The sequence below is a fragment of the Rhinoraja longicauda genome, chromosome 2, assembly GCF_053455715.1.
Source record: "Rhinoraja longicauda isolate Sanriku21f chromosome 2, sRhiLon1.1, whole genome shotgun sequence".
In the NCBI taxonomy this organism is placed as follows: Eukaryota; Metazoa; Chordata; class Chondrichthyes; order Rajiformes; family Arhynchobatidae; genus Rhinoraja; species Rhinoraja longicauda.
Window position 1 is genome coordinate 69,651,682 of NC_135954.1, and position 12,305 is coordinate 69,663,986.

General features: G+C 43.1%; 1 protein-coding gene across 2 annotated transcripts in view; it reads right to left on the reverse strand.

Moving 5' to 3' along the window:
• The window catches only part of LOC144605426 (secernin-1-like), a 49,459-nt gene extending 43,862 nt beyond the window's left edge, over positions 1-5,597 (reverse strand). The window contains exon 1 of one of the 2 annotated variants that reach the window (XM_078420665.1): positions 5,500-5,597. The gene's annotated coding sequence lies outside the window, so the exon portion shown is untranslated. Of the gene's footprint in view, positions 1-4,746; positions 4,789-5,499 lie in introns of those variants that run through there. The other variant, XM_078420675.1, reaches the window with a different exon arrangement.
• Positions 5,598-12,305: the final 6,708 nt, after the last annotated feature.

Sequence of the window (12,305 nt, forward strand, 5' to 3'; positions counted from 1 at the left end):
GAGAAAGTCCCTGGGATGGAAAAGGCAGATGGGGAGGTGAGCAACTAAGGAGTAACCAAGATGGAGGATGTGCATGCCAAAGATGAATCAGTGGGGGTTATGCAATTTGGAAGGTGACCCGGATGGAAGTGGGAAGGGAGAGACAAAATAGAGTCCAAGTACCTCAACTCTATCTTGTCCCCCTTTGAGACAGCGGATGCTGGAATTTAGTACAAAAGACAAATGCTAGAGAAACTCAACAGAATTGTTGCCTGACAGCGAATGCAGAACTGGAGACCCAGGTTCAATCCCGACTATGGGTGCTGTCTGTACGGAGTTTGTACGTTCTCCATGTGACCTGTGTGGGTTTTCTCCAAGATCTTCGGTTTCCTCTCACACTCCAAAGACGTACAGGTATGTAGGTACATTGGCTTGGTAAATATAAAAAAATTCCGAAGTGTGTGTGGGATAGTGTTAATATGCGGGGATTGCTGGTCGGCATGGACCAAGTGGGCCGAAGGGCCTGTTTCCGCGCTGCATCTCTAAACTAAACAAAAACAAACTTAGATGGCATGGACATTGAATGGAAAGGCCAGTTTCCATGTTCCATCACTTTATACTGTCTACTCTATAGATCAAGAAAAGGATATGAGGAACTGCAGATGCCCAAGAAAGGAAGAGTTGAAGATAGGTTAGAATCCATCTCCAAAGATCATAGGTGAGGGAGGAAGTCTAGGGGCCATATTGGCAGGGACAGTAATTGGTTGCATCCACTGCTCTGCCCACGTCAACCCTCAGTGACCTATTAAAAAAAACACAATTTCCCAAGCACAAAGCAATGCTGAATATCCATAATCAGTCCATGCCTTTCCAAATGCAGATTAATACCATCTCACAGAATCTCCTCGAGTAACTTAGGCACCGCTGATGTTCGGTCCATGAAGCTTTTCTTAAATAAAGCCACAATATTAGCCATCTCCCAGTTTTCTGGTACCATATCCATGGCTAATGAAGATACAAAAATATCTGGCGGAGTCCATACAACTTCTCCCCTTTCTTTCGGCCTTGGTGATTTATCCATCATTATGTGTTTCAAGTCTGCCACCACCTCCTATTTCCTAATATCAATATCTTTCAAGACCTCATTGTTTTCTTCCCAGACCTTCTCCACAATAAATGCAGACAGGAAATATGCATTTAACATCTTGTTCCAAGGGAACAGGTTCAAGGATCTGACTGATAGAACAGAAAAAGGCACACTCGTCTGTTTAGTTGCAAACCAGTTTTATTGGCAAGAGAGGGCAAAAACAATACTTGTCTTGATATGCGCGGACTCCAGTTTTACAGCAGCACGTGTCTCTCTCTCTCTCTCTCTCTCTCTCTCTGCCTCCATCTACGGTGTTGATCACAACTCAGCCCATCGGTGAACCACTCTCATACATGAACTAACTCTAACTTCTGGCTTACTGGCACCTGCCTTTATACAGGTAAGAAATCAGATGTTGAAATAACCACCGGTAAGACCTGGCCAATAGCACAGCTCCTTAGTTACCCTTTTATTCTTATTATTATAGAATCTCTCAGGATTCTTCTCTTCTTTGCCAAGATTATCTGTCACATTTTGATCTCTGATTTCATTCTTAAGTGTACTCCTACATCTCTTGCACTCTTCAAGGGCCTTGCTTGATCCCAGCTGCCCAAGCCTGACATGTGCCTCATTTTTCCTGACCAGAGCCTCAACATCATTCATGAACCAGAGTTCTCTGATCCTGCCATCCTTACCCATCATTCTAACAGGAACCGATTAAACCTGAACTCTGTCGCACTTTTAAAAGTCTCCCACTTGCCAGACACCCCTTTACCTACTAACAGTTCCTCCGAATCAACATATCTAATAACAAATTCACCAGTTCCTAGACATTTCCTCAAAAGGACTTTTATTCTCCCAGTTTTTCCAACTTATCTTTTCCAGCAACTCAAAGGTTTCAAAGGCCTTTTATTGTCACGTGTACCAATTAAGGTACAGTGATATTCGTATTACCATTCAGCCATACTAAAAAAAAAAGCAACAAGACACACAACTACATAAAAGTTAACATAAACATCCACCACAGCGGATTCCCCACATTTCTCATTGTGATGGAAGGCAATAAAGTCTAAACATCTTCCCTCATTTTCCTCCCGCGGTTGGGGCATGTTTCAGGGCGGATCGAAGCTCCTGCAGCCGGCGATCGAAGCACCCGCGCTGGTGCGGTCGAAGCACCCGCGCCGGGGCGGTCGAAGCACCCGCGCCGGGGCGGTCGAAGCTTCTGCGGCCTGGAGCTCCCGAAGTCGGTCTCTAATCAGAGACCTCAAGCTAGCTCCACGATGTTAAAGTCTGCAGGCTCCCGCGGTTGGAGCTCCGAGGTCAATCCGTGACAAAGGGATCATGGGCTCCGTGATGTTGAAGTCCCCTAGACTCCCATGGTTGGAGCTCCCAAAGTCGGTCTCCAGCAAAGGCCGCCAACTCCTCGATGTTAGGCCGCAGTGTGGACTGAGATACGATACAGAAAAAGAAAATTGCATCTCCGTCGAAGTAAGAGAAGAAAAAATGTTTCCCCCTACCACCAACCCCCCCCCCCCCCCCCCTCACATAAAACAAGCTAAAGAACACTAAAGACATACATTTAACACATACTTTCAAACAACAGAGAAGGAAGGGACAGACTGTTGGTGAGGCAGCCATTGCTGGCACCACCCATTGGTCAATTCCATATCAGGGTTTCCAATAACTTTTATCTTTTCTGCAAGGGGGGATCTAGCATGATTGATAGGGTCTTTGATATCATTTTATTCTATGTCATGCACTTCTGCTTTCATATTTTCCTCTCTCTCCCTTTCAACAATGTTTGCCCTTGACTTCTGCTTCTCCTTTGTCTGCTTCATCAGCCTATATCAGCCTTAGAGGGAGTACAGAGAAGGTTCACCAGATTGATCCCTGGGATGGCGGGACTTTCATATGAGGAAAGACTGGATAGACTGGGCTTGTACTCGCTGGAATTTAGAAGACTGAGGGGGGATCTTATAGAAACATATAAAATTCTTAAGGGGTTGGAGAGGCTAGATGCGGGAAGATTGTTCCCGATGTTGGGGGAGTCCAGAACCAGGGGTCACAGCTTAAGTCTTTTAGGACCGAGATGAGAAAACATTTCTTCGCACAGAGAGTGGTGAGTCTGTGGAATTCTCTGCCACAGAAGGTAGTTAAGGCCAGTTCATTGGCTATATTTAAGAGGGAGTTAGATGTGGCCCTTTTTGCTAAAGGGATCAGGGGGTATGGAGAGAAGGCAGGTACAGGCTACTGAGCTGGATGATCAGCCATGATCATATTGAATGGCGGTGCAGGCTCGAAGGGCCGAATGGCCTACTCCTGCACCTATTTTCTATGTTTCTATGTTTCTATATATTCTGCTCACATTAAAGTGCTTCCCACTCATGTCCCATCCTCACCACACTCCAAAAATCTAAACGGGAACTTTCTCTCTGCAATAAGATAGACACAAAATGCTGGAGTAACTCAGCAGGATAGGCAGCATCTCTGGAGAGAAAGAATGGGTGATGTTTCGGGTCACGACCCTTCAGTCTGAATATTAACACAAGTTTCAGCATCTTCTGAATCTACTTTCCCTATATCCATTAAACACATCTTTCATTTTACATCATATCACCATCCTGTTTTTCATTGCAAGATTATCCCTTCTGATACCCAATCTCTCATGATTTCCACACTATTGTTCTTTCCTCCTCTCCTCTCTTTCATGCATGTTTAAACTTTTATCACCAACACTTAGTCCTGAAGAAAGGTCACTGCCTCAAATCATCTGCTTCATGTTTTTCTCCACAGATATCACCTGGCCTTCTGGATTATTTCTTAACACTTTTTATTGTACTTCGGAATTCCAGCATCTGCAAACTTCTTCTAGTGTATAATTATCTCAAACGTACCCGAGATACAAATTTACAATATTTTCAGACAGAATCTTAAACACTGAAACAATTACATTCAATTGACAAACACGGCTGATTTCATACAACTAGGGCTTAAAGTACTGCACATTTCTGAACAAACTATATAATGACAATTCTTTAGGTAAAGCAACTTCTGCAACAATTCTGCTATGTCTGCAGTTTGTTCTCAATGTCTAGCAAATCTTTGACTCTGTATGCAAAGAATGAAATGCAAACCATTTGTATACACAAAGTTCCACCACTGCAACCATTGTTTCCCCACCCCCAAAAAAAATCATCCGTGTCAGGTAATTCCTGAAAATATTATCCTACAATGGATTAATTATTGTTAAGTTTATCATGCTCAACGGTAGGTTCCCAAACATAGATCTTCAGATTATCTAAGCAAGTCCTAAATGTAAATTCCCAAAAGGCTTCTGCAAATGCACCTCTAAAACTCGCGTGACAGTCCTTTGATGTTAGGACAAGAAATCTCCAGAAATCTGTTAATGGGAATGGCAAATTCCAAGATGTTTGAAAACAATTGACATAAAATTGATTCCAAAGAAAAATCACGTCTCCCCACTCCATTTTCAATGTTTCAGCATAGGAAAATGCAGAGCTTCGTTTCTTGCTTGTTTCCTAGAATTAAAGGCTTTCTGGCAATGTATCAAATGATATAACATATTTGTTAATCGTGCATCGTGGCAGGTGGAGGTGTAATGCAACATGCTAAATGCAATACGTTTCATAAATAATATATAGCGCTTCCATTGCCAACACCTTCACTGCTGTGGCGTGATACAGTTGACTCCGAATTCTGTTTTTAGCTGATCTGATCACCGGAGTAGCAGTTCACAGCAGACAATGAAAGACAGCGGCAGGTTACTGAGGGGGTGGACGATGTTGAAGAGCTTAGAACGATAGATAATGTTTTAAAACTGGGAAAACGTTGGGAAATAATGTAAATTTAAAGGTAAAGCGTGGAATTATTAGCGAGAAGTGAAGGGAACAACTGCCATGATAAAACAAATACCGGGACTGACAGCATTGAACACTGTTGGTCAAGCAACTGCTCCAAGATTCAGCAGACAGAAGGGTGGGGCACCTGTGGGACGGACGGCAGCCTCCAAACACGGTGGGATGAAGACAACGCAGCCGGCACCGAGGCAAATCGTGTCCACTCCTCCTCACATTCAGCACATGGAAGATGAAATGTTTTACCATCACAGACTCTCTACACCACCCACACTCCGCAATGCATTTGTTTTTCGACCAATAATTTTTTTTTAAATACACCGTACCCCAAACACACTGCCCACCCATCTTCACTTTCCGCTTTATGACGGACAGTCATCAGGGCCAAATGAAAGCAAAGCAAAGCGGGCAGACAGCTACAGCTGGTAGCCCGGAGCCATCTAACTCTAGCCTGGGAAGCAGCCGCCACCCGCACCTCTGCCACAACCACCGCCCATGGAGAGGGTGGCGGCTACTTGCTTCAGTGAGAGTGCACTTTATCGCGCTGCTGCTGCTTACCTGCAACGGTCTCCGCGTCTCCACAGAGCAGAGCAGAGCAGCAGCAGAGCAGAGCAGAGCAGCAGCCGGGCGGGCGGGCTGGCTGGCGGTCACGTGAGGCGAGCCCGGGAGAGGAGAGGAGAGGAGAGGAGGGGCGGGGCGGGGCGGGGAGGGTCAGACTCTGGTTCTTTACCCATTTACACACGTTCACCTTCACTGCACCAACGTTTTCTCATCCACAAATACATTTACTAAGTAAAAACAAATGATCTGTTTGGAATTCTGGTTGTGCGACAGGCGAGCCGGGGGGTTGTGGACTGACAGCTGCAACAGCCGAAGTGTCGTTCTGCAACTCGGCTCCCCACCCACTCCCACTCTCACACCCACACCCACCCACGGCGGAGGGGTGACCTTATTGAGGCGGACAAGATCAGGAGGGGCATGGATAACGTGAACGCTCACAGTATTTTACCCAGGGTAGAGGATTCTGCAGCTAGGCTTCAGGCTGAAAGGCTTAAGGTGAGAGTTTCAAGAGGAATCTCAATGGCAACTTCAGCAGGTAGTTAGTACTTGGATGAGCTGCCAGAGTTTAATTTCGTTTAGAGGCACAGCTTCGGCCCACACTGAGCCACGCAGAACAGCGATTACCCAGCGATCACTAGTACTCTAGTTCTGTCCTCCACCCTAAGGACAATTTACAGAGTCCCCCTAGTCCTCACCTTTCACCCCATAGCACATAATCCTCCGATATTTTCGTCACCTCCAACGGGATCCCACCAGGAGCCACATCTACACTCCTTTCCGCAATTCCCTAGCCCTTCCCACCCAAACCAACCTCTTCCCAGATACTTTCCCCTGCAACCTCAGGAGATGCAAACCTGTCCTTATGCCTCCTCCCTCGACTCCGTCCAAGGACCCCGACAGTCTTTCCAAGTGAGGCAGAGGTTCATTTGCACCTCCTCCAACCTCAACTACTGTATCCGCTGTTCCCGGCGTGGACTCCTTTATATCAGCAAAACCAAGCGCAGGCTCGGCGATCATTTTGCTGAACATATCTGCTCAATTCGCCAAAACCTACCTGATCTCCCGTTTGCTAAACACTTTAACTCCCTCTACCATTCCCACACTGACCTTTTTGGCCTGTGCCTCTCCACTGTCAGAGTGAGGGCCAGTGCAAATTGGAGGAACAGCACCTCATATTTCGCTTGGGTAGCTTACACCCCAGCGGTATGATTATTGACTTCTCTAACTTAAAGTAATCTTTGCTTTCCCTCTCTCTCCATCCCTCCCCCTTCCCAGTTCTCCGCCAGTCTGACGGATCCCTGATTACACTGTTTGCTTTGTTGTCACCTTCCCCTAGCTAACAGTGGTCTATTCTATATTTTTCTTGATTCTCATCTCTTTTGATCTCTTACACTTCCTTATCTCTGAAACTTCCTCTCCACTGAAGTAGGATCTCAACCAGAAATGACACCTCTTCCTTCTATCCAGAGATACTGCCTGTCCCGCTGAGTTAAAGAATTAAAGACGAGATGAGAGCCAGGGGCCTTGGTTGGGATGCCAGAAAAAAAGGGTACTCTGTAAAAAATAGATGTTGTAAAAATCATTATGTAAATTTTTGTTAATTTATTTTCACTCCTCAATGAACATATAAACAGCTGGTTGAGAAGTAACTTACTCCTGAACCAATGTTATTGTTGAAAAATAGAAGAACCAAACTTAGGTTGTTAATTTCAAAATATAGCTGCATTTGAACCACTGTAACATTACCAGCACACTGCCAACATCAGTTTGGTTTAACTTTAGGTTTAGTTTTATTATTGTTTTGTTAAAGCTTTGTTTTGTATGTTATCCAAACAGATGAGGCATACCAATACAACTTAAGTACAATAGATGGAGTAAAGGGGAAGATACATAGTGCAGTATATACAGTAGTTCTCAGCATTGTTGTGCATCAGTTCATTAGACAATGTCCAATATCTTCCATAGAATAGAGGTGAATCAAATGGTACCCTGGCTCGTGGAAGGATTGTTTGGAAACCTGATATTGGAGAGGAAGAAGCTGTTCAAGAATCTGGCAGTGTGCATTTTCAAGCTCCTGTACATTGTGCATTGGTTCCTTTAATTCCATACCATTGCAACTGTCTTCTCGTTTATGGAGCTGATTTTAATTATGCAATTTTACCATTATGCTGCTGAGTAAATGGAATGCAGTCCCAGTCAAATTGGCAATAAAGGTATAAACTCAAGTTCTGCCATTTTATAAATTTTAAGCTGTTCATTTAATCTCATCAATAAAAATAGCAATTCCTCCTGGCCAGTGCTGCATATTACATATCTTAATTAAAATAAACACTTTTCATTCACTGTTTAATTAATATTTTGTAAGGTTGGATTCTATCCTACATTTAAATAATTCAGTTTACCAATTCTAACATCTGCTCTATCAGAATGGTTATTTACACTTATCAGTCCAAATGTATTTTTAGCATGGGTGTTTGTAGTGCAGACAAATCCTGTGAAATTTGCCATTTGCATTTACTGTAACATTGTTATTGCAAGCCCAATAGAATAATATATGTGTTTCATTCAAAGGTTGTTATCGAAAAATCAAATAATAAAAGTAAACACCAGGATTGTGCAGATTCAAGAATGTTTAATTGTCAAATGTACTGATGACAGAAGAATTAAATTCTTATTTGCTGCAGGCTAACTAATGCAATAACACAACTAAATATACAATATTCAAAAATACAATAAAATTAATAATCAGTAATACCAGATAACCAGACCACAGCAGTACAAAGTTCGTAGTGCAACCAAAACAAAATCAATAGAAGGTCATAGTTGCTGAGTTACAGGTAAGTGTTGTGCAGTGTTCAAAGCCTGATGGTTGCTGGGAAGAAGTTGTTCTTGAATATGGAGGTCATGATGTTGAGGCTCCTGAACATTTTTCCTGATGGTAGTAGCAAGATGGGACCATGGCCAGGGTGAAATAGGTCATTGATGATATTAGCTGGTTTTATGGGGCAGCACTTTCTGTGGATCCCTCTGAGGGTGAGAAGGTCAGTACCTGTGGTGGTCCAGGAAATGCCGATCTCTGCCTGCAGTTCTTGGGCGTTTGACTTGCTGAATCAGGTCGGTTCTGTTTTAATTTTACATTTCAACATCTAGGATTTCACTTGTGTCATTGAGGAATTGTGAATATAATGGATATTAGTTCCCAGCGTAGAAGCAGAGCAGAGCAGCAGCGAGAACATTTAAAAGACAGCCTTTGGGACAGCTGACATTGTCAGTTTTTGGCCCAGAGGGAGATTAAACCAGAGTAGCAGTTTAAAAAAGAGCCTGAGGAACAGCTGAGATGGCTTTCAGCCCAAAGGCGCTGAGGAGGAGAAACAAGTATGATTAAAAGAATGCCATTTGATTGACTCATTGAGAGGCACAGCAACCAATCAGAAGAAAGGATGTTATAGCCTATTTGGCCTATTTGGAACTGCTGTGTGTTAAGGTGAGGTGCTGTGCGTTAAGGTGAGGTGCTGTGCGTTAAGGTGAGGTGCTGTGTGTGAGGATAAGTGCTGAGGCATCTGCGTGGGAAGCTGACGGTAAGATGACGTGAGGCATTTTCTCTTTACAAGTTCTTCCAGTGGTAGTGCAGTGAAAATGACCATTAGAGCAGTGGTATGCTCCTCCCGCAGTAAGTGGGAATCCAGAGAAATTTCCAGTGTTTCTGGAAAATATGCAGAACAGATATATAGACAGATTACAGAAAGATGCAGAAGCAACAGGGTTGTGTTAGTGGGCGACTTTAACTTCCCAATATTGACTGAGACTTACTCAGCACAAAAGGCTTAGATGGGGGAGAATTTATTAGGTGTATCCAAGAAAGTTTCCTGAAACAAAATTTGGATAGTCCAACTTGAAGAGGGACCATATTGGACCTTTTATTGGGAAACGAGCCTGGCCAGGCACTGGCGTTTCAGTGGAAAAGCATTTTGTGAACAATGATCACAACTCCATAAGTTTTAAGATAGTTACGAATAAAGGCAAGTCTGGACTTTCATCGAATGAAACAGGAAATGGCAAAAACCATTAACAGCATTGATATACAGAGGGATTTTGGGATCCAAGTCTAGGGCTTGCTGAAAGTGGAAACATAAGTAGATAAAAATAGTATAAAGAGGCATATGGTGTGCTTGCCTTCATAGTTTGGGACATAGAGTGTAAGAATCAGGAAGTCATGTTGCAGCTTTATAGGATTTTTGTTCGGCTGCATTTAGAGTATTATGTGCAGATCTGGTTGCCCCATTACAGGAAGGACATGGAGGCTTTGGAGAGGGTACTTAAGAAGTTTACCAGAATGCTAGGATTAGTGGGTATTAACTATAAGAAGATAGAGGTTGGACAAACTTGGATTATTTTCTCTGGGGGCTCAATGGTTGAGGAGAGACCTGATAGAAGTAGATACAATTATGAGATGCATAGATAGGTTAGACAGTCATACCTTTTCCCCAGGGTGGAAATTAAAAGACAAGAGGGCATAGGTTTAAGATGAGGACAAAGTTTAAAGGAAATGTGTCGGGGCATTTTGTTTTTACACAGAAAGTGGCGGTTGGCTGGAATGCGCTGCCATGGGTGGTAGTGGAGGCAGATACAATAGGGACATTTAAAATATTTTAGGATAGGCACATAGATATGCAGGGAATAGAGAGATATGGATCACATACAGAGATTAATGTAACAACATCATGTTTGGCATGGATATTGGGGCCCAAAGGGCCTGTTCCTGTGCTATACTGTTCTATGTTATAACAATGCTTTCAAATGCTGATGTAGACCAATGGTGCACAGAGCTTCAGTGACCAGTGTTTGATTTTGATCTCTGGTGGTCAGTGTGGAGTTCGCGTGTTGTCCCTGTGACTGCATGTATTTTCACTGCGTGCTCTGTTTTCCACTTGCATCCCAAAGACAAGCTAGTTGGTAAATCTATTGACAGCTGTAAATCATTTTCAAAGTAAGTGGATAGCAGAAGAATCAGGGAGGAGTTAATAGGTAGGTACACGTTGTCAGATTTTAATAAAGGCCATTTTTATACATTTTGGTTTCACCATGTAGAAATTACAGCTGTGTTTATACATAGTCCCCACATTTCAGGGCACCATAATGTTTGGGACACATGGCTTTACGGGTGTTTGCAATTGTTCATGTGTATTTAATTGCCTCCTTAATGCAGGTATAAGCGAGCTCTCAGCACCTCGTCGTTCCTCCAGTCTTTCCATCATCTTTGGAAACTTTCATTGCTGTTTATCAACATGAGGACCAAAGTTGTGCCAATGAAAGTCAAATAAGCCATTATGAGACTGAGAAACAAGAATAAAACTGTTAGAGATCAGCCAAACCTTAGGCTTACCAAAATCAACTGTTTGGAACATCATTAAGAAGAGAGCACTGGTGAGCTTGCTAATTGCAAAGGGATTGGCAAGCCAAGGAAGACCAACACAGCTGATGACAGAAGAATTCTCTCTATAATAAAGATAAAATCCCCAAACACCAGTCCGACAGATCAGAAACACTCTTCAACAGTCAGATGTGGATTTGTCAATAACCACTGTCCACAGAAGACTTCATGAACAGAAATACAGAGGCTACACTGTAAGATGCAAACCACTGGTTAGCTGGTAAAATAGGATGGCCAGGTTACAGTTTGCCAAGAAGTGCTTAAAAGAGCAACCACAGTTCTGGAAAAAGGTCTTGTGGACAGATGAGACGAAGATTAACTTATATCAGTGTGATGGCAAGAGCAAAGTATGGAGCAGAGAAGGAATTGCCCAAGATCCAAAGCATACCATCTCATCTGTGAAACACAGTGGTGGGGGTGTTATGGCCTGGGCATGTATGGCTGCTGAAGGTACTGGCTCACTTATCTTCATTGATGCTACAACTGCTGATGGTAGTAGCATAATGAACTCTGGTGTATAGATGCATCCTATCTGCTCAAGTTCAAATAAATGCCGACGGTTCATTCTACAACAAGACAATGATCCCAAACATACTGCAAAAGCAACAAAGGAAGTTTTCAAAGCTAAGAATGGTCAATTCTTGAGTGGCCATGTCAATCACCCGATCTGAACCCAATTGAGCATGCCTTTTATATGCTGGAGAAAACTGAAGGGGACTAGCACCCAAAACAAGCATAAGCTAAAGATGGCTGCAATACAGGCTTGGCAGAGCATCACCAGAGAAGACTCCAAGCAACTGGTGATGTCCATGAATCGCAGACTTCAAGCAGTTATTGCATGCAAAGGGTATGCAACAAAATACTAAACATGACCACTTTCATTTACATTACATTACTGTGTCCCAAACGTTCTGGTGCCCTGAAATGGGGGGACTATGTATAAACACTGCTGTAATTTCTATATGGGGAAACCAAAATGTATAAAAATGGCCTTTATTAAAATCTGACAAAGTGCACTTTAACCATGTGATTTTTTTCTATTACAAATCTCAAATTGTGGAGTACAGAGGCAAATAAATAAATGATGGGTCTTTGTCCCAAACATTATGGAGGGCACTGTTTCTGATAACAGCTAACATATTTGTTAAGGTGAAACATAGAAAATAGGTGCAGTAGTAAGTAGGCCATTCAGCCCTTCGAGCAACCACTGCCATTCAATATGATCATGGCTGATCATCCAAAATCAATACCCCGTTCCTTTTTTCTCCCCATATCACTTGAATCCATTAGCCGTAAGAGCTGCATCTAACTCTCTCTGATAGTAGAATGAGGCCATTCGGCCCATTAAGTCTACAGACCTCCCAACATTTGA